This window comes from Ciconia boyciana, chromosome 5, assembly GCF_034638445.1.
Source record: "Ciconia boyciana chromosome 5, ASM3463844v1, whole genome shotgun sequence".
NCBI lineage: Eukaryota > Metazoa > Chordata > Aves > Ciconiiformes > Ciconiidae > Ciconia > Ciconia boyciana.
Window position 1 is genome coordinate 70,195,930 of NC_132938.1, and position 27,803 is coordinate 70,223,732.

General features: G+C 41.0%; 1 long non-coding RNA gene across 1 annotated transcript; it reads left to right on the plus strand.

Annotated features, from left to right (window-relative positions):
* Nucleotides 1-31: 31 nt before the first annotated feature.
* On the plus strand, nt 32-22,004 carry LOC140651660 (uncharacterized). The gene is made up of 3 exons (XR_012042469.1): nt 32-160; nt 1,364-1,435; nt 21,880-22,004. It is a non-coding gene; the product is annotated as an uncharacterized lncRNA (long non-coding RNA).
* Nucleotides 22,005-27,803: the final 5,799 nt, after the last annotated feature.

Here is a 27,803-nt window from a genome sequence, read left to right on the forward strand (position 1 = left end):
CCCCCGCGCACGTAAGGCCCCTTGGCCGCTCACTCTGCCGTCCCGGGGATACCCCGGTGTGGCGAGGCGGTGGCCAGGCGTCCCGCCTTCCGTCTGCGTGCGCAGCCCGTCTTCTCCTGGGGCTAGTATTTACTGCTTTGTTTATCACTCGTTCTTGGCTGTAAGTGTACTTGTAACCAGCAGCGCTTCCTTAGAGAAGTCTTTGCTGTTTAACAACGGTTTAACGGAGTAGTAGTTACTGTCGACGTATGCGTGGACGCTGTGAGAGTGTTCCCGTCCTTATTTAAGCCTGCTTATCCCTCATTTTGACCCAGTTCAGCTCCAGTTTCCAACGCTCAAATTTTGTTAGTGTACCTTGCATTTTCACACCAGAATACGTTTCCAGCATGAGAAGAAAAGAATTCTGCAATTTCCAAGGGCTGAATATTATCTCTTGCGAGCTAGGTAACAAGAAAGGTCACAAAATTCAATTAAAACCATCGTCAGCAGTAAGCAAACCAGAAACCAAACTCCACTTCCTTAGTCAAAGAAAATCCTTTAGGCCAGCTCACTGGTCACATAAGCTTGGCGTTCTGGCAAAGCCCTCTCCTTGGTTCTCTGTTTCTCAATACAAACATCTTCGTGCTATGTGGTTGACTAATACCTGTAATTCAGCATCAGGGAAGTACGGAAAATGAGCCTGATTCATCCCTGGTAATATTTGATGTGTAATAGGTGCAGAATCTGTGCTGGAGTTTAGGTTGCTAACAGATACTGTTAACTTAAGGGCAACAAAAAAAGACCCACAAACCGTACCGGGACAGCTGTAAGATATTACAGCTGTCAAAAAGCAAAACGTGAAACCAAGAAGTTCAGAGTTTACTTGAAAACTCAGTCCACTGTTTATAAAATATTTCAGAAGTTCAGTTAAGCTGCTCAGATAACTTTAACTTTGCTCCTCCGTGCTCCAGTTTTCTGTTTGCTCCTCGCAGATGTAAAATCTAGTTCTAGAAATCACTGCGCACAAAGAAAAAAAATTGCAATTGCTGAGTCATTACATTCCAGTACAAATTGTGTTGATCAAGGGCTTTTTTCTGAGAACTTTACAAAGGTCAGAGACTCTTGCCACCAATATCTTAATTATCTAAATTATATTTGTAAAGTGTACTGTATTGGAATTATATCTAAATTAACTTTTTTTTTTTTTCAAAAGGACTTTGTAGTTAGTATCCATAAAAAAATTAACCTTGAAGAAGGTGCTGGATTACGTAGCTTGTATACCTGTGGAGCTTAATGCTTTGCCTTTCATGATCTGTACCAGGAATGTCTTAGTTTTCCTAAGTTCACCAGTACAAACTCTCTTTTTCTATATTTTTTTTTCTAGCACTGTTCATGGTATCTTCTGAAGCCAGAAGGGGAGAGGAGTCCACTCAGGAGCCCAACCAGAACACTGAAAGTAAGGGGAAGGACTGAAATCAAGATGCCAGAGACACATGTATGGAAAGGGGTAAAGCAGGACCTTATCTAGAGAGAGGATCATGTGGAGAATGGACGGAGAAAGACAGTTTGGAGGTGTCAGAAGGAGCAAAGGTGCTCAGATATGTCAGGGTGTATGAGAAAGGGAATAAAGGAGGAGAAATGGAAAAAGGCAGGTGGTATGGCAGGCTCAATGGGGCATACGATGGAGCAGGAAAAACAGAGGGATCATGAGAGGAGCAGTTGCCATGAATAGCAGAGAAGCAAATGTGGAAGGGCTGGAAAGGTCATCTGAAAAGCCAGAGACATACAGATGGCTTGCAGGCATATGAAGATATGGGGAATGCAGAAAGCGTGAGCAGCTGCAGATTAGCAGGACCAGGGGCTCCTGTGAGCTAGGAGATCAAAGGTCTGAGCAGGTTTTCAGTGCTTTGTCCTTTGTTTACATAACATTGTGGATGGGAGGGAAGGCAGTGCTCGCTGCCTCGGATGAAGGAACAGTCTTCCCAACAGGCTGGGAGCATTCTGCCTAGCAGCCCGGTCACAGCGATTGCTGCGCAGATGACGCAATTTCTCCAAAAAAGCCACAGAAAGGTCTGAAAATCTACAGCCCCGAAAAAAACTAAAATGGATAATTGGACGTGTATAGTTGGAGGGAGGGTAAGGTACCTCTAGCATAGGAGCTTGGAAATAGTATTCTTATTTGCATCCAGATGACCAAGTATGCATACTCCTTATTTAATGAACTTATTTCAAGTAATAGAAGTAGCAATGAAAACCAAGTGGTTAAGAGTTACGATGGTTGGTTGAGTCACTGAGTATGCTTATGACCTCAGAGCTAAGAATAACCTGAGCTGTGGGGATGATCCTAATTACAACCTTACTATTAGATATGCAATTATCAATATACTTATGAGCTAAATTTTGAAACACAGTCTATTCCTCTGTTTTCAGTGAAATCTAATTCCTATATATAAATATATTACTAAGTTGTGACAAAATTAAAAATAAGTTAATTCTTCAGTGAATAAAATATATCTTAAAATATTTTCTCTGAAAAAGTAAGAAAAAACCCCAGTCATGTTTCATCAAAAACAAAGATTATTGGCAAATCTGAACAATAATTACTGTGAAACAGGACAAATAGCAGCAGAAGGTTAACTATGGTGGCATCTCCTTAATGACTCAAAAATCTTAAAGACAGTAAGGCAGAAAGGAAACTTTTTACTAAGAACCTGGATTAAAGATATCCTGTCAGCCTACAAACATTTTATACCTTATGTATGAGATGACTGCTTTCTAGCAGAACATTTTGTAGGTAAGGGGGCCATCCTGCAGGGCCGTCCTAAGGGCTGGTGAGGCTCTAGATGCAACATCTACCCATTCCTTATGCCACCCACATGAGCAAGTCTAACATGCTGGAGTTCCTGCTGATGCACAGATATCCACATTGCATGTACAGTGAATTCAGTCTCCCGGAGAGGTAGGATCCCCATATATATCTGCAGTAGGTTCAGGGCATCTGACATTGAGCGTCATGTGGCTTGGCTGTGTGGTTGCATGACTGCTAAATCTAGTGCAAGACGGGCAACGGGAGCCCAGGGGAGATGGCAAGCAAGCCTCCCTTTCGGTCACAGCTTGCTGTTAGATCAGTTTCACCGTAACATGAAACTGCACCATGAGTCAGGAGCTTCTGAGTGCTAATCATGGCTCTGATATCAACTCCATTGGCGGCTGCAAGCATCTTATTTAACTGCAGGGTCAGTATCTGTCAAGTATAAATAGTAGTAGCTGGGTATTTGAGAGCACTGTAAGGTTCAATTAGATAATGTTTACCAAGTATTAATTAAGTATTTTAATTTTCAAAGTGTTGATTAAAAATGCCTGAATGTTGAGTCATCATGTTCTAGTTGTACACTATCACATGTCCCAAAGGTTTATTCATCCAATAAACAACAGGGCACAGGTTTATTTATCCAAAAATCAAGACAGCACAGCATGTGGCCCCAGTGTCTTACTGAAACCTGTTATCACGATGCAATTATTTATTTTTGAGGAGAGAAGCTTTGATTTGAAAGAGCTGTTTTGTGTCCTGCAGATACAATCTGTCATGATTCAGTTTTGTATATATAATATATATATTTGCTGTGTCAAGGAGCAACATCTGACCGAATGTGACTTTATTACTAATTCTGTATTAGTTTTCCTCTTTTGTAACAGAAAGATGTTGCAGAGATTGCATTTGGTATTCAGAAGACCTGTGTAGTAATCGCCTTGAAAGCGAGGGGCATCCGTAGCTTCAGCCAAGTAATTGGCTATTAGCAACTGTGGTTAAAGGATGCAGGGAGATCTAGGTAGCTCTTCAGCATTCATGTGGCAGTTATCTGTCTGGGTATTAGGTTGAGACACTAAAAGGTTTAAGGAGACTCAGGCCTCTGTTGGGATTAAAAGACATACAGTGTGGACTGCAGGGCCAGAAAGTTGGTGTCTTAAAAGGCAGACATATCCACATGAGATAAACTGATAGACTGTATCTGCCACTGGAAATTTCCAGGAATAAGAAGCATGTCTGTGGCTCAGCATGGCTCAGATTTACTTTGGCTGAAATACTGTGTTTAGAGTCGGGCTTCTTTGCTAGATACATCTGCCTTCTTTACTAAGTACTCTGTCTCAATAAGGGGTTCACCTGGTCCACTGTGATGAGTGTATTTTGTCCTTTTACTGAAAAGGATAACTGGCAAATCTTTGTACAATGTCTTTCTCTCAAATCTCCATTACATGAATAAACAAAATTGCTTGTTACCAAATACACTGTTCTGATGTCTATCTCATTGCACACCCTAAAGAAAGTGAATGTACTAGCCATAGTGAAACAATGGTGGCTAGATTGATATTTGGGCAGTTGGAAACTTAGCTGTGCATTAGATTCTCCTTGATTGTTCTTCACTTATATCTTTGTGAAATCTAGAATTATGTCAATGAAGTCCCACAGAGGTCAGGAAGGTTTAAGGTACCTAGACATTCACAGCAACTGCCCAGAGGCAATGTAAATGCCAACAGCTTACGTTTCACCAGTAAGATGTGCATAACTTTTCAAAGCCCTGACAGTCTAAAAAGTGAACTTTTGGGAGCTCCATAACTCTTCCTTCTTTTGCACTGCACAAAATGTTCACAGTAAATGTCCCAGATTGTAAAGTCAACATAAACTGCATTATGTTTAGGATGTGTAAGGCTAGTTGTTTAAATATGGAGAATCAAACTAAATTATGCCAACCCCCCTTGAATTTGTGCAATCCTTTATCTATTTTGCTTGTGCAAATGCCTATTTTGCATGCATATATTTGCAATACAAATGCAACTTGAGTGTGTTCATATGAAAATGTGGCATTATGTAGGAATTTATATGCAATGATACATACTATTTTCAGGAAAAAAATTTGTAATGGTGATCATCTCTTTCAAGTACAGACTGCTCTTAAAACAAGAAAAGCCATGCCTATATGAAGAGCTTCCTTTGATAAATGGTACATTTGATAAAATTCAGATACCTGCTGAGGAAATAGCCTGTTTATAGAAATAGGGTTATGCATCAGCCCAGCTATCTGACAGAAAGTAATAAGAGTAAATTGCCTGCAAGGTCATCTGTGACTCAGAAATTAGACAGAATATGGACTGTGGAAGTCAGCTGTGAGGCTATGGCAGAGAACAATGCATACTTCATTGAATCTGCCCCAAAAGATGTGTCAAATATCACACCTTTCTCTAGAATGAAAAGATTCAGTAGGTGAAGAAAATATTAAGCATTGTACTTCACTGCATATTATGCACAACTGACTTAACAGGTTTTGCACTATGTGATATTTCTAAAATTTTAGTGAAATGTTCGGTAGTTGCACATGCATCCAAACAGATATATATTCTAATTTGTAAAAATATGGCAGCATACTTCATTTGGAAAAGGAGCAGGTTTAGCTTAAGCTAGACTGCTGTTTCTTTTATCAGTTTTTAATGAGACACTAGGCAGAACCAATACTGAAATCCTTACAGCCATTGGCTGACACTTACAATGTCTGCTGCTTAATGAAGGAGTAAATTGTGTCATAAATCTCCTATTTTTATTGCTGTTTCTTCATATGAAGAGTGCAAATCACCTTTCAAACTTACGGGCTTCTGCTGTCTCCTTCTTCATATATTATCTATGTGTATTGGAAGGAATACCGTAAAATAATGTAATTTGTCCAAGACCAAATACCAAAGATGTTCATGCTATCAGATCTTCTGGATATATATTTTATGGATGACATTTGAAGGAATAACTGAGGACCAAATGCCATTATCATTAAAAACAAATCCAAAAATACGTGGGGTATCCAGAAAAAAAAAGTCGTAAGTTAAGTTTCACAGAACAAAAAGTTTATCCCTGAGAGATATGATCATGGCTTGATTGGTGTGTACCTTCAAAGAGGTGCTTCACCTTATTAGAGCGTGGGGATTTGCCAATATTAAAAGACATCTTAAATATACATCTTGTGAAGAATCGAGCATCTCTGTGTACCTTTTCTAGTTGTTACCTTACATTTATAACACTTTTTTCACTAACCCAGCATTTTGGCTTGTATGAAATCCTTGGCCCTGAGCTAACAAAACGTTTCAGTATATGCCCAATAATGTGGCACAAAAGAAGCCTCATTGTTTTCAGTGGGACTACTGTAATGCTGAACCGGTCATCATTGCCTGGGACTTCTCTGCTCTACTGACATCCACATACTCCTCCTAAGTGAAGTAATCCACTGTGTCTTGCATCCTGGTTTGTGTCTTGTTTTGCCTTGCATTTGCATGTAGATCTTACAGCATGTAAGATCTATGCACCATTTTTAAACTCTGCGGTCTTGGTGCTTTTCTTCTCTTAGTTTTTTTGAGGGGGGGTTTTGTTTGGGTATTATTGTAGCATACATAGAGTCTAAATTTTCCCTTACTTCCATAGTGCTGTCACAACCACAGGTCAGGCTTCCTACATTTCATGGACTGTATGACTTCCTTTGTTCTAATTATTTTGCCAAAGATTAAGCATTGGTTTTCCCAGGGTTTGAGAATTTTGTCCCAGGTCATAACTGTGATTTTTGTTTCTCCACTTAAGTCATCAAAAATCCAAAATGGGTTTGTCAGTTATAAATCAGTCACAAACTTCTCTTAGCATCTTTTTTTTGGTCTCTGTTTAAAAATATGCTGCTTGGACCTTAAGGCAAACTTCAGATCTCTACGGTTTCACCATTAGCTCCCTTCTGACTCTTTGACTCTTTCCTGGCAGCTAGTTGCTTACAGTTGTGAAGCAAGTCATTGTTTAATTTATTCATGTTTCATTTTTAAAAGAGTGTCAGTGCTGATAAGTCCAAACTCAATATTTCCTTGGTTATGCTCACAATACTCTGAATTATTCAGTAAACACTCTGTGTCAAAAACATCTGACAGAGGATCCTTTCATCCTCAGTCATCATTCTGACTGCATCTAACCTACATTGGTGGAGATACTACATAACCTACATGGTGGACATACCCAGCTTAGTTCCAGCCTGACCAAGTATGTCTGCACCCTGCCTCAAATAATAAGCAATGCAATCTTTTCATTCATAGGGGCACAGCTGGGCTGCTGCTGCTTCTGACACTAGAGCTCGGTTGCCGCCAGTTTAAGTATCTCTGCACTATGCTTTGTTGTGGGGTAGATAGGTCCTTCACTACCCAAAGAAAGTCTATTTGATCAGGGCAAATTGGCTTTCAGAGCCCACCTGCAGTGTCGAAGCATTACATCCCTGAAATCTCTACCTCCTGTCAAATACAAGTGAAATCAGCCCTTTTATTCTAATGCTTATGATGAGGAAGAGGAGGGCAGACACATGGACATGACCACATACGCCTTGTTGCCTTGCAACACTAAGCCAAGGTGTCTGACTTCCAGCTGAAGGAATCCCAAAACACTACAGAGATCATACACATTGTGTACACTGAATAAGTTCACCCAGCAATGGAGTACTGTGGAATGAGGAACACAGTAGCTCTGGACAATAACAAGGGACAGAAAATAAAGAGTATTTTATGCAAAAATGCAAGCATCTTTAATGAAACAGAAGTAAGATGTAGACCCACTAGCATAGATCCTCCAACATCAGGGACAGCATAAGAAGTGCATTATGTTGGTCTTGTACAGACATCCTCAAAGATTTCACACTTAAGTGAGCAGATCACAAGGAGTAATTTAGCCCTAAGACACAGCGTAGTCACATTGGTAATCAGAATGTACAATTAGTTTCTATCTTCTGCCAGAAATGTCAATGCAGTTTAGTGATTTTTTGGAAGAGTTTACACAGCTGCTATTTCATTTACTTATTAGATTGTGGGGTTTTTTGCTTTTTGAAATCAGCTCCAATATTCAAATCCCCAGAAGAATTCTTAGCAACAAAGTAATATATCTAATTCAGATTATTTTGGTTTGGAACCTGTGATAATCTTCCAAAATAAGCCAGCTTGTCCATATTTCGACACTTTGTGCAGTGTTGCATGCACTAATTCAAATGCGTAACAACAAAAGGAATTGTAACCTTTTTTTGGTTTGAATAGCTGAATTCTTTAGTAAAAATTTGGATCACTAAGAAAATTTTCTGTACTTCAAGCTTACTTAAGATCCATGAAAAAAAGAATTGTGGGGTATAGAAAAACAACACAGGGTCAGATGTGTACTCTGAAATGTGAAATTGTGTAAACACATTTTTATTTGGATTCCATTTTAAATTTCAGCACAGATGGAGCCTGTGATAATTCAATAGTGATGGTATTTTGTCTTCATCTTAAACCAGGATCTGGCATGTTCTTCGCTTACAGTAGCGGCTGAGGGGAGCTTAGGTTAATGTGTAAAATAATTGGTTCTCTGAACAGTTGGGCACAGTCTCAATCAGTTCCAGTTTCAGTATCAGATTTCTTTTAATCAGAGGGAAGTACAGTCTTTTTATGATGCTCTGTATGCACTGAAATTGGTTGGAAAGAAAATGCTTTGAACAGTGCAGCGTAGAAGCAAATGTTCAATGTTATAAATAACATATGTTTAGACAAATATACTAAGCTTGTAGAGCTTATTTATGTTGAATCATGTGTCAGGGTGTACTATGGATGTTTCTGCCCTGATTTCAATGATCTCATTCTTCTGGGAGAGGACCTATTTAAAGTAAAAGTTAATTTCATGCAAAGCATAAATACATCTAGAAAAATAATTATTTTTCTTTATTGAAGACAAAATTCTCTACTACCTATTATCTACAATATGAAAAATGAAAACTCTTTACTGGCGGCCCTAAACATTTAAAAAAATGAGGCAGATCCAGCCCCATCTTTTTTAAAAATTACATGGTGTGTACTGACAGCTTGATATAGAACTTACCCAAATAAAAAGAAGATGGATATTTTCCTGTAGTTGTTACATGTGTTTGTATGTATCTTCATTTTTCTAGAATGATTTAAAGGCAATGAGAGGATCACAGGAGGTTTATAGTGTCATAAACTACTGTAGGAAAATCTGGATAATAGAGAGGAAAATTAATTTTTATTTAAGTGGCTATAAATTGCTTTTGGTTTGTTAATGCTTATTTAGCTTAATGTAAATCAGACACCTAACAAATACATGGAGCGTTCTTTCTGATAAAAAGAATTGCCATTTCAGTTTTTCAACAAAGGTCTGGCTTAGGTCAGTCCCCTGGGGAGGGCTCAAAGGTACTTGCTACCCTCATCGTCCCCTTAGGCCAGTCACCTTCCAGTCCAGCCGCTCACCAGTCAGAACTTCAGTTCTGACATAAGGATTTTTGTCTCATGTTGTTTCTTGCACTGCTTATTATCACTGTAAGAGTAACAGCTTCCTAGCTCATGCTCGCTTCCTGAGTTTGCTGCTAGTATTTACCTGCTGTGCATCTGTATTTCTGCTAATGCTTGAGAAGTATCTTCCTCTCAGAGTAGATCTAGGCAGGTTGGAAAGGAATGCCAGAAAACCTTTGCCTCTGAGGGCAATGTCTGATTGCACAGAGCACTCAAATTCTTGTTTCCTATCGGTATTAGGTCCCCTTCAGAACTGAACCATGACTAATGAACATCCTCTTGTCCTGCAACCCACCACGATAAGGGGAGGGTTAAGGCAGCTGACATACCTGTGTTCAAGCAGTGCTGCCAAACCAGACATCTCTGCCTGAATGTGCTCTGTTGGGTACTTGTGAGTCCTGCTTTCTACCAATACTCCACAAATACCAGTGCTTTTGGAGGTCAAAGGCCTTTAATGCTTGGTCATTTAAAGTTTGTCTTTCCTACTGTCTCATAGAACCCTTGCAAATGATTAATTGTGGCCCACAACTTGCTTGTGAAGTAGACATTGCTGTAGGCAGTCTAAATGATTCACCAAAGGCCGCAAAATGATTTTACAGCACCTGGGACTCTCAGAGAATTATGCTTGACATTATCTGGTAAAGCAATTTGATTTTGTTTATATTGTAATTTATCTGTATTTTAAAAGCGGATCAGGAGGACAAGAAATTACACCCTGCACTTTCAAAGTGCTTTATGAGTATCAGCTTTACTAAAAGCCAATAGGGTGCGTGTTCGAAAATGACTTAGGTGCTTTTGAAAATCCTCCTCTGTAAACACCCTAACATTTTTCCTGATGAAGCTCCATCTCATATACCCTCATAAATATCTGCAAAACTACCTCATTCTCTTTTTGGACTCTCTGTCAAACTATCTCTCCATGTGATACCTACAGAAGAGCTCCAGTTTGCTTTCTGTGCTTGTTCCTTGTTTTACTGGCCTTGATTGTCGTCTTATTACCTTCATGCTCTATCTATTTGTTATCTCCTCTCTCTTGGCTCACATTTACATTGGCAGTGTTCAAGAACTGGACTACTCTTTCCATTTTGTGCTTTTACAGCATGTACTAGTGTAGTCAATCAGGAGCTGGTGGAAGGCCAGGACTTACGTAAAGTTGATAAGGAGGATTCAGGCTGGAATGTGGAACATCTAATTAAAATTATTGTCCTTGGGAAGTGAAACACATCCTGGAGAAATATGTAAGCTAATTATGATGTTTTGGGAACAATCTGAAGCTGCTAGCAGAAGTGTGATAAGAAGCACCCTCATGCAAACTGTCCTCATTATAATACTAAAGTCACACCCCTTGAGCTGGAGACCCTGGCCCAAGCGGATATCCCTCACCTTTGGGCATACGCAGAATATTAAAGTAATACTGTGGCTTTAAGACGAGAAAATGTAGACCAGTAGAAAACTGCTTTACGTAATTATGCCTGTGTATAACTAGACTGTATAAATACTGTACCTGTATGAACGAGCGGGGGGGCTAGCTTTGTGGAGCTACCACCTAGCACCCAGTCTTGCGCACAACTTGAAATAAACTGGTATCTCGGCTGGGTGTGCCTATTGGGTGTTGCACACCGGGTAACGAACTCCGTTTGTGAGACAACACTAGGACATGGCTTGCTTCACAGTGAAGGTTTCCAGCAATGGCAAAATAATAATGCACCAACTTTGCACGGCAGGAAAAAAGTAAGTGCATATTACATGAACATAGATGCATCTGGTGACATGTAAGTAGGGAACCCCACCCACACAGGGACTGTTTGCCACTGCAGTGCTAAGAAGAGCTTCAGAACGGGGTGGAGATTACCGAAGCCTTGTTCATAGTTTTGCCTTAGTATGCAGGCTTATGTCCTGGCAATAAGACTGCAGAGGACATGCCATGAAAAGATGTTTCATTACAGTGGAATAGTGTAGCATTGGAAATAAGTATAAATAGGGATGTTTAAATAAAAGGCATTGGGATTCATCTGGAAAGAATGAAATGGAATTGATTTTTGCTTCATTTGGATAGTTAAAATAGGAAAAAGATAACCATTATAGTGCCAGTGACACACTTGCTAACACAATAGAAATAATCAGGTTTCCAGTTTAATGAGATATTGTAGAACGTGAGAATATTTTGAAGTGCTAATGAAAAAGAAAGAAGTGTTATGAGCGGTAGAAAATGGTAATTGGTAGATAGTAACACATTTAAGGAACAGTGACAGTTTCATATGAAAAAGCATTGTAAGAATGTTGATTAGCTTAACTGGGACAGGAAAGATTTACAGAAAGAAGGGATTCAAAAGAAGAGCAGCCTTACTCCTGTCCTTGCAAAGCATTGATTAGTATTAATTAAAACTGAGACAGGACAAAGCTTAGGGCATGCGTAATAGCACAACTGCTTTTATGTGCAGCATAATTCCTTTCATGCCCATGCAGCCAACAAAATATCCTCTGAATGGCATTGACCAACACAGGTGAGTGGTAGGTGAGCGTAATATTGCAGAGCATTTGGAAGAATTACTAACTGCAGAGCACTTTGCGTTGTACCTAAAAGGTTGCGTGGGTAAAGTGTTCGTGTCCCAGCTGTTGGTTTACATCGTCCTCTCTGCATGCCAGGTGACGTGGGGCGGGAGCTCACTGCCCACAGGAAATGTACGTTCAATTCTCATTTTGTGTAACTACTATCATAATATCTAAGCCCTCTATACCTTCGTTTTTCACATGAAATGGAGAATTATGTAATACGATGTGTCTGGCATGGCTTTGTGCGTCATATTTATCTAGATAATGAGACAGCCCTACTGGCAGGAGGTTTCAGTAACTAACACAACTGGATCCTAGTCAGGGCTGATTGAGTGTGATCCAGGTCTCCAACCACCTGTTACAGCCTGCCCTCTGCTCTGAGCAGCTGCTGTGCCTTTCCCCGTTTCAGCTGGATTAAATTAACGTGTTTCTTAAGTTAGCTTTACCATCCCACTTCTGGATCTGGAGCAATAGCGATAACCTGCTTTCTCAACAAGCCCCAAACAAGTATACCAATAACCCTGAAACAATCTTTACCTTCTGGGGAAGACAGTAAGAATCCATCCATCCTGGCTTTAGGTGCAAAACAGGGAAACAGCAAGTGATAATCTGAGCTTCTGTCTGGGTGTATTTAGTAAGATCTGTCTTGTTCACACTAATCACTGGCAAAATTCATACCATCTTCAGGAAGCAGAATTAGATCCACTTTTTCCTTTAGTGTCCACAGGCTTCTCCATTAATGTGACAAATGTGTAATTCTGCAGATTTTGGGACTGCAGCTTTACTATGAATTTTGTGCCCCTAATTGCTTTCAGCTAAGTAGGAATTCCATTTAATCTCAAAATACTCTACTACCAATTCAGCAAACGCCATGCAATGGAAACTTTTCCTTTTATTTGGTTTTTATTTTACCTTACTTATTTATGATATCGAAAATACTTATTAGAAATACATTTAACATTAAATGAAGATTTTTTATTCAGAGGCATCTAATGCCATTGTCCAAATACCTTATCTGATTGTCATTAACATAATTAATCTCTTAAAACTGAAATAAATTACCAGATTCATCCTAATCATTATTCTCTGATTTGTCAGCTGAAGTTAGACCACATTTAATGGTAATGCTATTTAAAATCTGACATGCTGGGAATATATAACATATTTCTGAAGGGCATGATGATAATCAGATTTGTCTAGACATGTAAAACACATTTTTGATGCTGTGAATTCCTCCAATTAATTTCATGAGTTTTTGAGACTCGTGATAATTTAACTCAGATGTAGTGTGGGAATTAGAGCTTGTAACAGTCACAAAGTTTTTAGCGGAAAAGCCGCTGCCATCTTAAAATAATAAGGCCACATCACCACGTGTTATAAATAATATTAGTGTGGTATTTCCAATATTTAATGTATTCACTAAGCTTTTTACTTAATGCAGGTACTTGTCTGTCTGAGGAGGAATAAATTTAGACATTAGCCAATATAGTGTAGCAACTTGTTTCTTAATGGCATACTTTCTTCGGATACCCATGCAGCTGTGAGCTTTTTCAGTTCGTTATGCTTCTCTCATTCCGATGCAGTGCATGCTGGCTGCAGCGGGAACCGGCGCTTACACGCAATCCCTTTCCGATGTGGCTGAGGAGTAGCGGAGCAGGTCTGCTCAGCAGGAAAATAACATTGTCCAAAACAGTACCGGTAAGCTGGTCGCATGTTTTAAAGTTGCAAAATGAGAGGTACCACAATGCCAGTTTTTAAGCTGGTCAGTGGTGTGGCCAGTCCTGTGGTCAGACGTCTGCACGTTGCCGCCACTTCAAAGCCATGGAAAACCCACTATTTTTCATATCTGTCTCTTTAGTTCCCCTTGCTTCCCCCGAAGTCTGGTGTAACAGAAGAAACAGAAGCTGGCAGAAACACACCTCTGCTGATTAATGTGTTCATCTGAAGCACTGATGACATTTCATTTGTCAGGCTGAGCCTTTTCCCATCCCAGTTTGAGTTTGGAGTGAGGATCCTCCACACCTCATTTCCCCAAGTGGAAAGGGAGGTTTGTCTTTCTCTCTTCTTCCCGGCAGACTGTCCACAGACAATGTAAGAAAACGTGAGCTGGCATGGGAGACCCGAGCGTGCTGAGTATGGCCGTGGGGGCTGAGGGCAGTCTGTCCCCACTGTCTGCCTGTCTGTCTCCACTGTCAGCCTCCACAGGAGCAGTGGCTGACTGAGAAAGATGGGCTGTTTCATGGAAAGGACAGCCCCTGCCCCAGCAACACCCCGGCTGGGCTGGCCTCCAGCCCCCCACAGCTGCCCTGCTCCTGGCTGGGGCGGTGGGACGGGCCCTGGCTGGCAGACCCTGCCCTGACGGACTCCCTGTGGGTAGCCCCCACTGCCCCCAGCTCCCATTCCCGAGGGAGCAGCCAGCTCTTGCTGCACTCAAAAAGAGCCAACCAGAGAATAAAGGCTTGGAAATCATGGTGACATTTAAAAAACAAATATCCATCACTGAAAAATATACTCATGTCTTTTTTTTCTCTCAGGAGAAACTTTTAACAACCTGCTTATTCAGCTTGACTATTAATGTAACTGCTCTTTGCTGCTAATAATAATTGCAGGGAATGATTACATAAAGAAAATAGAATTTGTCTTCTTTTTAAAGGTGTGGCTTGAAAAGTTTTGGTGTGTGAAATCCAGTTCTAGCTGGGAGCTGTCTGACTTTCCTGAGTCAAATAAGCCCATAGTGGAAGTGTGGTTAAAAATCAGGAGCAAAAAGTGTGACCTAGAAGACATCGGGGAGACAACACAGGAATTAACTGGAGAAAGCTCCGAATGGTTTAATCTGCTGGGGGTGACCATAGGAAGGGTTTTCCAGGAGGCTCGTCTGCTTGGCAGGGTCATCACCAGGAGACTTCTGTAGGGGTCTTAATGCCAGCCTGTCAAGCCAGAGTGCATGAGCCGGAAAGACAAGACAGGAGGTGAGAGGTTCCTGCTGTCTTTCCCCAGTTAAAAAGTAAACTGTACAAAGGAGGTGATTAATTTCTTGTAGAAAGGTAAAATATCTCCATAGGATAAGGAGGGAATCTTTTAAGGCAAGACTGGACTGATTGTTTCTCAAAGAACACATGAAAACCCTAAAGAATGATGGAAAACAGAATCTGAGACTTCAACAGTCTGGGCTTGAGCACTTGCAGTGCGTTGCGGGATAAACGAGTCTCTGAGACTGTGGACAGTCTCCATGTATCTGCAGGACAGTTGTTCTCTGCAAGGACAGAGGAGAGAGGGAATGTTGCCACTGCACCTGGGGTTTCTCAGCGTCGGGTCTAGCTGTACCTCTGCTCAGGGAAGACGGTCAAAGAACCGGCATAGCCAAAGCTAAGGCACACAACGTGTCTTCCCCTTCCACCCCTGTGTCCACGCGTAGGTGTCAGTGTCACTGCGCCTGGGGGAAAAAAGCCTGACTTGGAAACTTTCACTTGCCAACTGTCTTCCTTCAGCAGTGCCTTGGTTTGTTCACCTACCTGGCTGCTTGCTTGTGGGGTGCTGCTAAAAATGGTAGTCCCATCTCCTCTGATGAATGTTTCAGCACAGAAGGTTTGAAGAGACAGGCGTTTTTATTGTGAAGTTAGCATCTGCCAGCTTGAATGTATGGTGCCAAAATAGCAGTTCCCCACAGCAGACACCATATGTGAGCCTTGTTCTGAGAGCGGGGGTTAGAGGAGGGTGCAAATAGTTTTCCCTCAGTTGACGGGAAAACTTGGGGGTTTGAGTTAGCTCCCCAGGGGAGCTGAATATCATTCCCTGGGGAATACTGGTGGACCTTAGCATCATCATCAAAATCATTAAAAGTCATTCCTCCCCTCTCAAGATTAGTCTGAAATGTGGGACTTAGCAGACCACTGAAAAAGTTTTCCTTGTTTCCGTAGGATGTCCTGAGCTATGATATTCTTCATACTTGCTGGAAGCAGAATCACCTCTGCAGTATAAGAAGACATTAGGTTCCTTTTCCTTCAATTATGTTGTTTTAACGCCTTACTCCAGTGTTCATATAGGAATATATTAGTAATGGAAAGTACAATTATAAAATCTCTTGAGTTGGTGCACGAATAAAGCCGTCAAATAAGACAAAGTGCTAATAAAATCTTACACAACTTAGGGAATATTACTGTAATAACACTGAATGAAGAATAAGTCATACATAACAAAAATGCAGTAATACAATAAAAATAATATAACTATAGTTAAGTGTTACTTAATTAAAGCCCTTTCCCTTAATGTCATTTGATTATGCTCCCATTCCACCAGGGGTCAAATTCATCCCTGGTGTGACTTCCAGAGAGTGCTAACAGATGGATTTTTGCCTTTGATTAGGGCTACTCAGAAGTTTATGTCACGCTGCTTCTCAAGAAGTTCTGAGCACCTTCTTTTGTCATTTGTGTAAACCTGAGCTACAGTTTTTCAGGCTTCTTAACACCATGTCCCTGCATGTCCCCGCTCCTTTTGCTCCTGTCCTTGAATGTCTTCTTGTGATACCAGCACTCCTACAGACAGAGAAATGTTTGCTTAAACCCAGGCAGCAGAGTCGTCCTGTTATCTAGGCAATACTGGCATCAGTAGGTGGGGCTGTACCACGCAGCAGGAGCTCATTTAGATACACTGGGTATATCCACGTCAGCCCAAGCGTCACATTAGTACAGATCAGGGGAGCGCATTTGAAGAAAATCTCCTGCCATTTGTCCCTGCGCACCGTACTTTGGTGCACACCGCAGAGCGGAGGGAAGAGCGGTCCTGTGCGATCCTGGAGGGACAGGAGCTTTCTAATGGCAGAGCAGCGCGTTACATTAAGGAGCTGCTAGCAAGAACGACTGCTTGCCGAGTGTGTTTGAGATAAAACGGGCGAGAGGTTGATCAGAAATCAACAAGCCGTTCTTTGTTTAAATACCACCTTTGTCTCCTACTAATCAGCTTGCCGACTATTTCATAACTATGAAATGCTCTATTTCATAACTATGAAATTGAGCATTTTCAGTGCTGCCCCAGGATGTATTAGCTACAGTCAGAGGTCTGCATGTGCAGATTACTTTTTTATTAGGTGTATTTTCTGCCTTCTCACCAAAATAAACAAACCATCACTTGCACTCATTGAATTCACTTTATGTTCGTTTTGGTTACTTGGTAATTTATTCTGTATGACTGCTGGTGTCTGAATGGAATAGCTAGCTGCCTGAGTTCGTTAGTCAAACAATGAGTAGGCTACCTGGAGCTATCTCCCCTAGCTTGTAAATGTCTTGCTAGCTTTAAAACTTTATTTCTATCAGTTTTACTAGTCCCTTTCACAATTTTCAGTTCTGTTAGGCCACACTGAAGTCTTCTTTTTTCATACGAGTGTATCTCCAGCTCCACAGAAATTGCCTTATGGTGTTGAGACCTGGTATTATTTTTATTGCTTTAGTAGCTCTCAAAAGGCATGGTGCCGCATGCAGCAAGCAGTGGGACTTATACAGTACATCCTGTAAGCTCTCTTGTTTTTATTCTGATCTCACAGCAGAACATGTAGAAACATAGTACTTCATTTGGACAGATGGATGTTTCAATGATTCTTCCACTATAACTGCAAAATCCTTTCCCTGTTCACTTTGCTGGATGATTGCTCCATTTAGCACATTCTTGAGCTTGATTCTTCACTTCCAGGCTAATTATTTTACAAGGTGCAATGGCTAATCTGAACTGTTATGTCAAACTGTCAATACCTAGAACCCATTTTTTTTCCCTTACAGAAACAGCAAACCAAACATTCAACAGAAAAAAAGAATGTAGAGGACAACTCTCATTCAGCTGTCATTCATATTGCTGTGTAAACCAGGTGACAAAGATCAGCGATCAATGAAGTAGCACATTTTGTGTCCCACTCTCGTGGTTTAGCCTCCCAAGCAGCACACAGCCGCTCGCTCACCCTCCCCCACTGGTGGGATGGGGGAGAGAGTCGGAAGAGCAAAAGTAAGAAAACTCGAGGGTTGAGATAAGAACAGTTTAATAATTGAAATGAAATGAAATAAAATAATAATAATACATTGTAATGAAAAGGGAAACGAGAGAGAGAGAGGAACAAAACCCAAGGAAAAAAACCAAGTGATGCAACCACTCACCACCCGCCGACCGACGCCCAGCCCATCCCTGAGCAGCGATCGCTGCCCCCCAGCCAACTCCCCCAGTTTCTATACTGAGCATGACGCCACATGGTATGGACTAGCCCTTGGGCCAGTTTGGCTGTGCCCCCTCCCAGCTTCTTGTGCACCCGGCAGAGCATGGGAAGCTGAAAAGCCCTTGACCCGTGTAAGCACTGCTTAGCAACAACTAAAACATCAGTGTGCTATCAACATTATTCTCATCCTAAATCCAAAAGACAGCACTATACCAGCTACTAGGAAGAAAATTAACTCTATCCCAGCCAAAACCAGGACACCTATGTCTTTTTGAGTTTTCCTTGACTCTTTCACTTAATTATCTAAGTGCTTCTTTGTCACAGTAACATCTGAGAAGATCTATACTTACCCACTTTTAGCTATAATCTCAGTTATATGAAATGCTGCTTCAACAATGTTTTCTTTTAAAAACAGCCATTCCCTTTTGCTGCAATTCCATATTCTCCCTTGGGCTATGTAAGCTTTATGCAGAAAATAACTTAGCATCTCTCAACCACTGTTTTTTCTCCTTGTTTTCTGAGAGAGGCATTAACTTTGTTCAAGAACTTCTTTCCAGGGACTTCAGGCTGATTAATATATCTTAATCTTCTCTTTGCTAAAACATTCAGACTAAATGATGTAGATCTCAGTATTAGCAATGAAAACTTGTTTCCCTGCCAACCAGGTATGTGTCTTGCAGTAGGCTGATCAAAGATGCCAGTACACAATCATGAAGTCTAGGTGTCTGCAAAGCCTCAGGTGACTTAAAGCCCTTAAGATTATGTACTTGAAAAATATATTTTGGAAGTAGCTACTGGATGCAAGTAGCAAGGACTATTGGAATACCATGGTTGTCTAAAGCAACAAAAGTGGTCTTGTGCTGTACCCAGCTTTTGCCTCAATCACTGTTAAAGGCAGCCAAAAGAGTGTGTGGACTCAAGGAAGGCACAACTTACAGCAAGGGAAATTCCACATGGGCTCTAGGAAAAAAATGAGGTTGGACAATCATTGAATCAGGCTGCCCAGGAAGGTTGTGGAATCTCCATCCTTAGAGATATTCAACACTGGACTGGACGTGACCCTCAGTAACTTGGTCTAGTTTTGAAGCTGGATCTGACTTTGCAGTTGGCGATGCTTAGTGCAGTGGACCAAATGACCTCCAGAGGTCCCTTCTAACCTACACCATTCTGATCCTGTGGTTATAAAACATCTGATGAGTTGGGATGAGAAAGTAGGAATTGGGAGGGTGAACAGGAAAAGACAATGCTAGTTTTGCTGCCTACTGTAAACATTTTTCTTATGTTTTTATTCTGTCTTGGGCTATTACAGAAAGTTTAAGAAAATGATGCTATGTCCAGTTGACTCAGATACACAATGCTTACGGTAGTACAGTGGCAGCACATTTCAAAAAAGAAGTTTTTGTTTAAGTATTTGCTTTTCTTAGCATGCATTTTCTTGAATCTCATTGAATTTAGCACCATTAAGAGCTAGATCTGTAGCAATACAATTTTGAAATGGAGCAGGAATATGCATAAAGATAGACCATTTAGAATCTATCTGCCGAAGAGAGTTATCTGTAAAGCAACATCAAATGTACTAATTACAATATCTGCTTTTGCCATGGTTGGATCTTTTCTGTGGAAGCAAAACTAGATGGGATTTTCAGTATCTTTGGTAGCCAGCTTATCCCTGATGAACTATATCCGTTCCTATTGATTTTTACATCCATCCATTGATCAGTTGTTTTGTAACTGAATCTGCAAATAGTTTCTGGCTTAAAACTCTAAATTTTGGGATGGAATAGTGCTTTTAATGGAAAGTTGCAGCTCAGAGCAGAAGAGAAAGTCAGAAAGTACTGTGGTGATTATGCTGATTTCTCATGTTTGATTGTGTCGTTTGTTTACGAGTCTTTGAAAACAGTGCTTAAAATCCTTGGGCGAGGATGGTAGGATGGTGGTCAGTGATCTAAAAATAGCAATGAGAACATGCGCAGATTTAGCAGTGACACTGGCGATTCATGATTTATCTGATTCTTCCACTTCAAAATATATTTTCTTGCATCTCTGCATGGCATCATCTTACATCTTCTCTCCAAGATCTGCTGCATTAAAAAATCAGTAGAGTATAAAGTCGTTCCATTTTCAACATAATAGGAATCCAGGTTTTTCTGGATTTCATATTTTTAGGGACTCTGAATGAGATCTCTGGCTTATATTGTACATTTGTAACATTTCATTTTCTTTTCTACAATACTCTTATGCTGAACTAAGAGAAGCTATGTGAAAAGACCTGTAGTGGTAAAAACTGAAATTTTTTATGCTCCAATCGGTATTTTTCCTCAGAAATGCTGTGCAAACATAGCAGTACATTGCAGCCTTTCACATACACACAAAGAATATATTGTCATTCCATGACCAGTGTAAGGGAAACTCACTAAAGTGTCATTTCCGTGTAAATTTATGATTTATTAAAACATTTGAAATGCTCTGCTAAATCATTTTCCTTTTTCCTTTCCCTTGTGCCTTCACTATCTTACTCATGCATAATTCCTTTCTTCCTTATATGAAAACTCTCTATGCCATACAAACTGTGAAAGTATTACCATCAATGTGGGTAGTACTTCTCTGATCCTGAATGAGGGACGAAGGTGTTGAAAGCAATGGGAAATGACTACTGAGAAGTAATTTTAATCTACTTAATTGAACACAGCCAAACAACAGTTACTAAAATGAAACTCCAGTGTAGTATTGCCAGCAGATATTTATGTTTATGGTTCTGTGTCTATGTTTATGGTTCAGTGGCGAGACCAGTAAATACCACCACCTCTGTAGAGGCAGTGAAACTCAGCTGTCAAAAAGAAAACACTTCTCAGGGTGATGCCCTATTTCCATTACCAGCAGAAGAGTTTCTGAAAGCAAGGTGTACGCTCGTCGAGATCACTGTGCTGTTGATCTTCCTGTGGGATGTAAAGGATGCTCCAGGGCAATCCTCCCCCACCAGTAGTTCCAGCTGGGCTGGGCTGGGCTGGACACATACTGAAGGAAAGGCCCCGAGTGTCATGCAGAAACATTTAGTTCCATGATTTTGCGCAGGAACCGAGGCTCCATTTTTGTTTGAGTAAGGGTGTTGGTGGCCGACCCATGGCAACTCAAAAGCAAGTCAAGAGCTGTCCTGATTATTATGTTTTCAAAATTGAATGGTTGGCTTCTGATCATCCTAAAACTGGATACTGAGATTTGTGGTCAAAACTTAACCGTGATCCTATCAAAGACAGTGAGAGTTCTGCTAAGTATAGGACTCCTCAGATTTTACACGTAACAGCAAATATTTTCTCTCACCTGACTAACCAACTGACAGGAGAATAAAGGGATTAGAGCCTAGGGGTGGGAAAGTTGCTGTAGCTCTGTAACATCTTTTGTTCTCCCTGAGTTTGTTAATTAAGGGAATTTTGGGGGCTAAGAAGCTGTTAAATGAAGAGCTGCTAGGGCTACTGCCCCTCTGGAGTTCCCTCTTGCTGAAGAGGGCTCCCTCCTCCCTCGTTGCTGAAGATTGTTTTAGGAAGGCCCTGCAGTCCTCTACAGTAATCGTTAGCTTATTCAGTGAAGTCCTTACACAGTTTTTTTAGATGCTACTAAAATGCACACGTATATAGTCCTGGAGCCCTAGTTCCTGTCTTTGCATTTACAGGAGCCGCTGTGTTTAATTAACAGCTATGACTGGCACACTGAAAAATAATACATCAAATCAGAGGTAAATAAGCATACTTTCATCCTGAGTCTGTGTGGAGAAGTAGCCTTTATACCTCCTTAACAAAGTCTCTACTGCACATATCTCTGCTTGATAGCAAATGGCAGCCGGAGCTGTGAAGTCTCGAACGAGTGACACTCCTGCACTGCTGAGCAGCCTGCACCGCCACTGGCACGAACCAGCAACGCCGGGCTCTCGCCACCCTCCGGGCACTGCTCTTTAGTAAGTATTTCATTTAACGGTATGTCAGACTTCTGTCCGTGGATGCCAGCGCATGTGCTCTTACCTGTTACAGCTCTGGAGTCAGACATGAAGAAAACTTGCTTTTATCATTAAAATTCAGCAGATGTGACTCTGATCACACTTCAGGAGTGGATCTGTTGCTGAAGTAGGAACTATTTTTGTAATCACATTTTCAGAGAACCAAGCTAGAAATTATTTAACATTGGCAAAGTAGACATATTTTTATGGTGAGAAAGAGCTCATGTTTCTATGGTTCTTGGTGATAACAAACCCAAAGATACTGTTTTTGTATATTTGATACAAAAAATGAGTTCCCTTTACCATATCCCTGCAAGTGAGTGCTGAATAAAATCAAAAGGGAATGTGTGCATTTTTATAAATACACGGATCAGTTGGTAACATATCTTCCATTAAAAGGAAATCAGATCAAACGCTGCTTATGTCATCATCTGTTTCTAAGAGAGCAAATGACATATTATTTGAATCTCATTAGGAAAAAGTGCAGTGCACCTGTTTCTCCCAGTTCAGGCAGCTTTCCATGAAATGTAGCTTGGCCTTCAAAGCCGATATACTGGTGATGGTGCGTAAGAGGAAGATAACCTAGCTAAAGTTTCATAATCCTGTCCAAAGGGTCTGTAATTCAGGTGGCAGGAGAGAAGGGGAGGTAGAGGAGAAGAAATATTTTTTATTTATAAACTAACACATCTGATACAAATTTTTTAAGATGATAAGCCAGGTTCCTATTGAAATCAGCTGGAGCTGCACATGTTTCAGAGCCCTTGTGGGTCAGTGCCCTGTTGAACCTGTCTTGAGGGCCTCCTTTATGCTACAGAGTAGCTGGGTGCTGATGTATTTAACTTTCAGTGTGTCATTTCAAACAGTTCCTACTCACTTGGGCCCTGAGGTGATGCTTTATGACAGCGAGGTTCCCAGGTGACAGGACACAAGATAGGGATGGAAAGTTGTACAGAAAGAAAATAATTTTTTTTCCTTCTTCTTTTTGAAACATAGGGTTTCCTTTAAAAATATTAAGCGAAGCCCTGTTATTTATCAAATCCAGATCCAATGTACCCAATTGCACCTAATTACGATTGGAAAATACCTTGGTCACAGTAACGTCTCCTCCAACAAGAAAATCCTGACCCTACATGAGGAGCCTCCAAGCCATTACTACCTGGCCCAGTGGCAAGGCTGTAGGCTGAGACAGCGGCTACTTTTTGTTCTGGTGTTGTAAACATCTAGCAGAGTTAAGTCATAATCCTGCAGCGGTTTGATATGGCCACATGATGTTGATAGAGTGCTTAGTGGCAAATAACATACAGATGGAACAAATCATCTGTGATGCAATTTTTTATCACCTCAATCATTTTTGCGTGATGTGGCTAGGTATTTTGTAATGAAGGCTCATTTTTATGACCTTTTGGCTTTCTTTAAATTTTGTGCCAACTTACTTTTTCCTTATCTCTCATGATCAATCATTGTATTAGTATTACATAAACATTTTAAACGATAGTAATTTGGATGATTTTATTACAAATATTATGTGTAGTTTCCCTGGTTCTTTCTATTTATATGTCTGATGAAAGTCTATAGCAGAAGAGTGATTTACTAAATGCATCTGAGGATTATACGATGCTTATTAATCAGTGTCCCATGTTGCTATTTTACCAGCAAAATGTGAAGTACAAAAATTCGGTATAAGGAAATATATTGAAATGTCCTTAAATCATATGGAACATAGCTATACTAATCATAATAGATGATAGAATAGATGGATGAAATAAGCTGAGTTTATCTGCTGGCAGGCGCAAGTCAATTAATCAAGAAAGTACGTTTGCCATATTTCTGTTTCTGCTATCCAGAAGTGAAAACCCTGGAAGGAAAAAAACCCATATCTAATAAGAAAATGCTTCTTTTTATAGGCATTTTATTTCCCCTTTCACAAATCTCTGTAATCCTCTTCAGTGGTGTGTGCAGGTGTTTACAAATACTCTGAAGGAGCACCTCCTGGAAGAGCTTCTGGCAGCTGGGGATGGGCTCCAGTGCACACAGCAATGTTATCAGTGCTGTAGGTTTAACTGCTTCATGCTTTCAGAGAGCAATATTCAAATGACTCGTCAGGATAAACTTTGTATTATGCATTAGCTGTTAGAAGAGCTGGTACTGGAGTGAGAATGCAGCCTCCGTACAAATATCCCTTTCTCCCTTTCCTGGCCGCCTCAGAAAGGCGGAGACAGAAATATTTGCACTTTCCCCTGGAGATTTCAAGGGCCGAGAGAGCGCAGTGAAAACTCACTTTTTCTTCTTGCCCTTCTTATGCTTTTGAGACAGTGACTCTAAAAATTTAAGTTCTATGAGGTAGTTTGTAAATCTTTGGGTCAAATCTATTGTATTTGGACCCTACCAGTAATTCTTAGTCCGTGACCCATACACTCCAGCTTATCTGCAGTTGCCTGCAGTCACATTTCGTCCTTCCAATTCAGGCAACTAAAACCCGACTGAGTACTTCCCTAACGACCCTCCTTCACGTAACCAGCTGTTGCTGCTGTGACCACCTTTACGTGATGACTGATGGTAGGGTTACAGCACAGGCAGTACAGATGCGTGCCGATGGCCCCATCCTTGGGAGCTGTACAGTGAAAATTGTCAACTTTCACTTAGGAAATGTGAATTTTGTGAACACAAAGAACATCTCCGAAGACACAACTCAGTTGTGACTCATGAATACAGTGCCCTTCTGAGGATGTGGAAAGGTGGCTTCAGGTGGTACCAGTTGTCCCTTTCATCATAACTGGTTCCCTCTACTGTGTTAAAGGAACGGCAGGAACAGATATGCATAGCGGCCATAATGTGGGAGTGTGCAGGGAGAAACACTTTACAGATTCCATGCAGGGCCCAGAATGACATAATTTTTGCTCTGGAAACATTTTAGGTACAACGTGGAGATGTTCTGAGAGAGACTTTGCCTGCAGGCTGCTGAGGCAGAATTGGTGGACTGAGGGCTGGTAATGGAAGAAATAGCTGGAATAATATGAAACCCTAAAGTACAGTAACAGGATGTATTTTCTAATGTAAAAATTTTATGATGGCTGTTTTTTGGAGTAGGATGAAATCCCGACTGAATTGCAATTGGCAGTTTGTTATAGCAGCTCGTCCTGAATTTCTCGTAAACTGAGACAGGGTTGTTTTGGTTGAGGGTAAACAGTCCCCCAAAGGGAAGAATGGTACTAACGTGCTCCTAGCTCTAAATCAGAAAGAATTGCCTGTTGTCCTTCTTTAACTGGAATTTTATTCTAATATAATTCAATCCTTCTGACTTCCATCTTTTTTCTCCAGATAATTTTAAAGAAGCACGTATACTCAAAGCTAATCAAAATTGTTTTATTGAAACAGTTTTTATGAAGAAACAAATTTCTGCCCGGTAGTTCTTTTCCTCTCCCCATTATATCTTTTACTTTGAAGAAACTTTATTTTAATGTGAGGAGAATTATTTTGGAAAACATTTAAATGTCTTGTTGAACAGCTGCAGAATGAAGTGTCTTGGGTTTTGCTCTTGTTTAAAATTTCTTTGCATAAATTAACAGAACTGAAACATTTATAATTTATTGACAAGTTTTGACTGTAAACTTGTGTTCCAAAAATTTTGATTAATTGAAAAAATCACAATAATTTGCCTTTTTCTCCCAGCGTGGAATTAAACCACTTAATTTTCCAGTCACCACTATGTACTCTTACTTTAGAAAGAAGAAGTACGGAAATGGGTAGGCATAACAGCTACTGAAGTTCTCTGGGATGCCTCTTTAAATTTATTTCCCTTTCCATAGTTTCCATCAATTGTGGTTACATTTGGTTTTGTTGTGCTTTGGGACAACGGACATACTCAGTCATGGCAGCTTGCTATTTCACACCACCACCAGCAGCAAAATGTTGACTACCACAAAATTAGACCAAAGCCCACAACATTAAATGATAATAATCCCTGTCTTTTTTGTCTGTCTGCTGCTCTGTGCACTCCCACCAGCCTGGCCCTGGGAGATGATTATGATTTTGCCAGTCTTTCCAAACGCAGACCGAATTGGTTGCAGCCCCCCACGGCGGGTTTACTACCGGGAGTTTTCTGGGGGGCTCTGCACTCTCTCCTGCTTGGCACCACTCAAACACACAGTGAGAGTTTGTGCCTGACCTAAAAATCTACCTCAAAGCTGCTCAGGCAAATACGTGGAGCAGAAACTGGAGCTGAGACTAATTAATCTAGTGTGGTGACTCCAAACATCAATTAGCTGGGAATAAATTTTAATCCCTGCTTGAGCCGGGCAGGATTTCATTTGGTATCAAGAGGTGACAGGCTGTATCGTTCATTTGCCACACTTTGTGTTCTGGGAAGAGGCTTACTATATTAAGTCCTAATCTTTTTGGATTTTGCACAGACCCAGTCACCTTGTTTCTGGGAATACAAGCGAAGCTGCCTAGGACGAAGGGTGCTCCATGTTATTTCTTCATTTTTGTCAGTTGCCACCCTTGTTAGTAGCACCAGTCTGCACCCCCGTTTGTGTACTGGTTTGAGGTGGTCGGCCTTCCACCGCTGGAGTGCACGCTGCAGCCTGAGAAGCACAGTCCCAGCTAAGCATGGAGGCTGCCACAGCTCGTCCTTGACGGGCTGGATGCCGTCAGTCAGAGCAACAAATGTACAGCAATAAAAGATGTATTAACACAAATTTTGAAGCCATACGCTAATTCCATATATAGGAAACAAATTATTCTAGAAGCATCTGATTTGACTTCTCCTCAGTCTGTGCGAGAGCCCTTACTGGCCTGTCAGTCCTGGTTTCAATGCTGTCCAAATCACTTTTAGACTTCCTTTTTCTGCAGAACTGAGTAAGAATAGTTACTGTGCAATTGAATGTAATGTCTTGGGATGTGAAGGGCAGAAAAATATTAACCACAGTTGGCAGAACAGCTGGGACTTGAACAATTAGCCTCTAGACACGTAGATAAAGCTCTCTTCCTCAAAGCCGTAAGACATTTTGAGGGGGATTAGTTCCTCATTTTCATTTTGCTTTGCAAAAATTGTGTGAAAGTTGCAGGATTATATATAGTGACAAAACAGCCTATAGCAGTGACCAGAATTATGTTACCTGTGATTAATAAAAAATGACAACACTGCCTGTATGTGGCCTATTTCAGTGTGAGGAATCCAAAAGCTGCAAAGACAGAGTCTGATCTCCATCCCACTGATATCTATGGTGGAGGAGCCATCACTTCAGCTAATGTAAGAACAGGCCGCTTGCAGAACTAGTGTACGAGCTACACGTGTGGCACCATTAATCTTCCACTGTATAGCCACTACCTGTTTGAGACACTGTAAATTCCAACAGTTCATGGCCTCACTGCATAACTGCGCAAGACAGAGGTGAGGAGCATCACAGCCGCTTCAGGCTGCAGAGGGAACAGGCCTGCCAGCTCCAGCCCCATCAGGGCACCTGTGCTAGGCTGCTTACGCTTAATAAAATCTCTGTAAAATAACGAAGAGTAGTTGGTTCAAGACTTAGGGACAGATGTTTTCTTTTTCTTTGGTTACTATCTGACCCACCAGGGCCAGAGGAGCCAGCTGCAGACCCAATTCGTGGGGCACGGGCCCAAGCTAAGGGACCTGGAGGAGCTCCCCGTCAGCACCTGCATGCTGAGGGAGTCACAAGGAGGTGGACTGGCGTAAAAGCAAAGCCCTTGCACGTGGCTCTGCAGGGTTTCTGAGGTGTACAGCAGTCTGCAGGTCATATG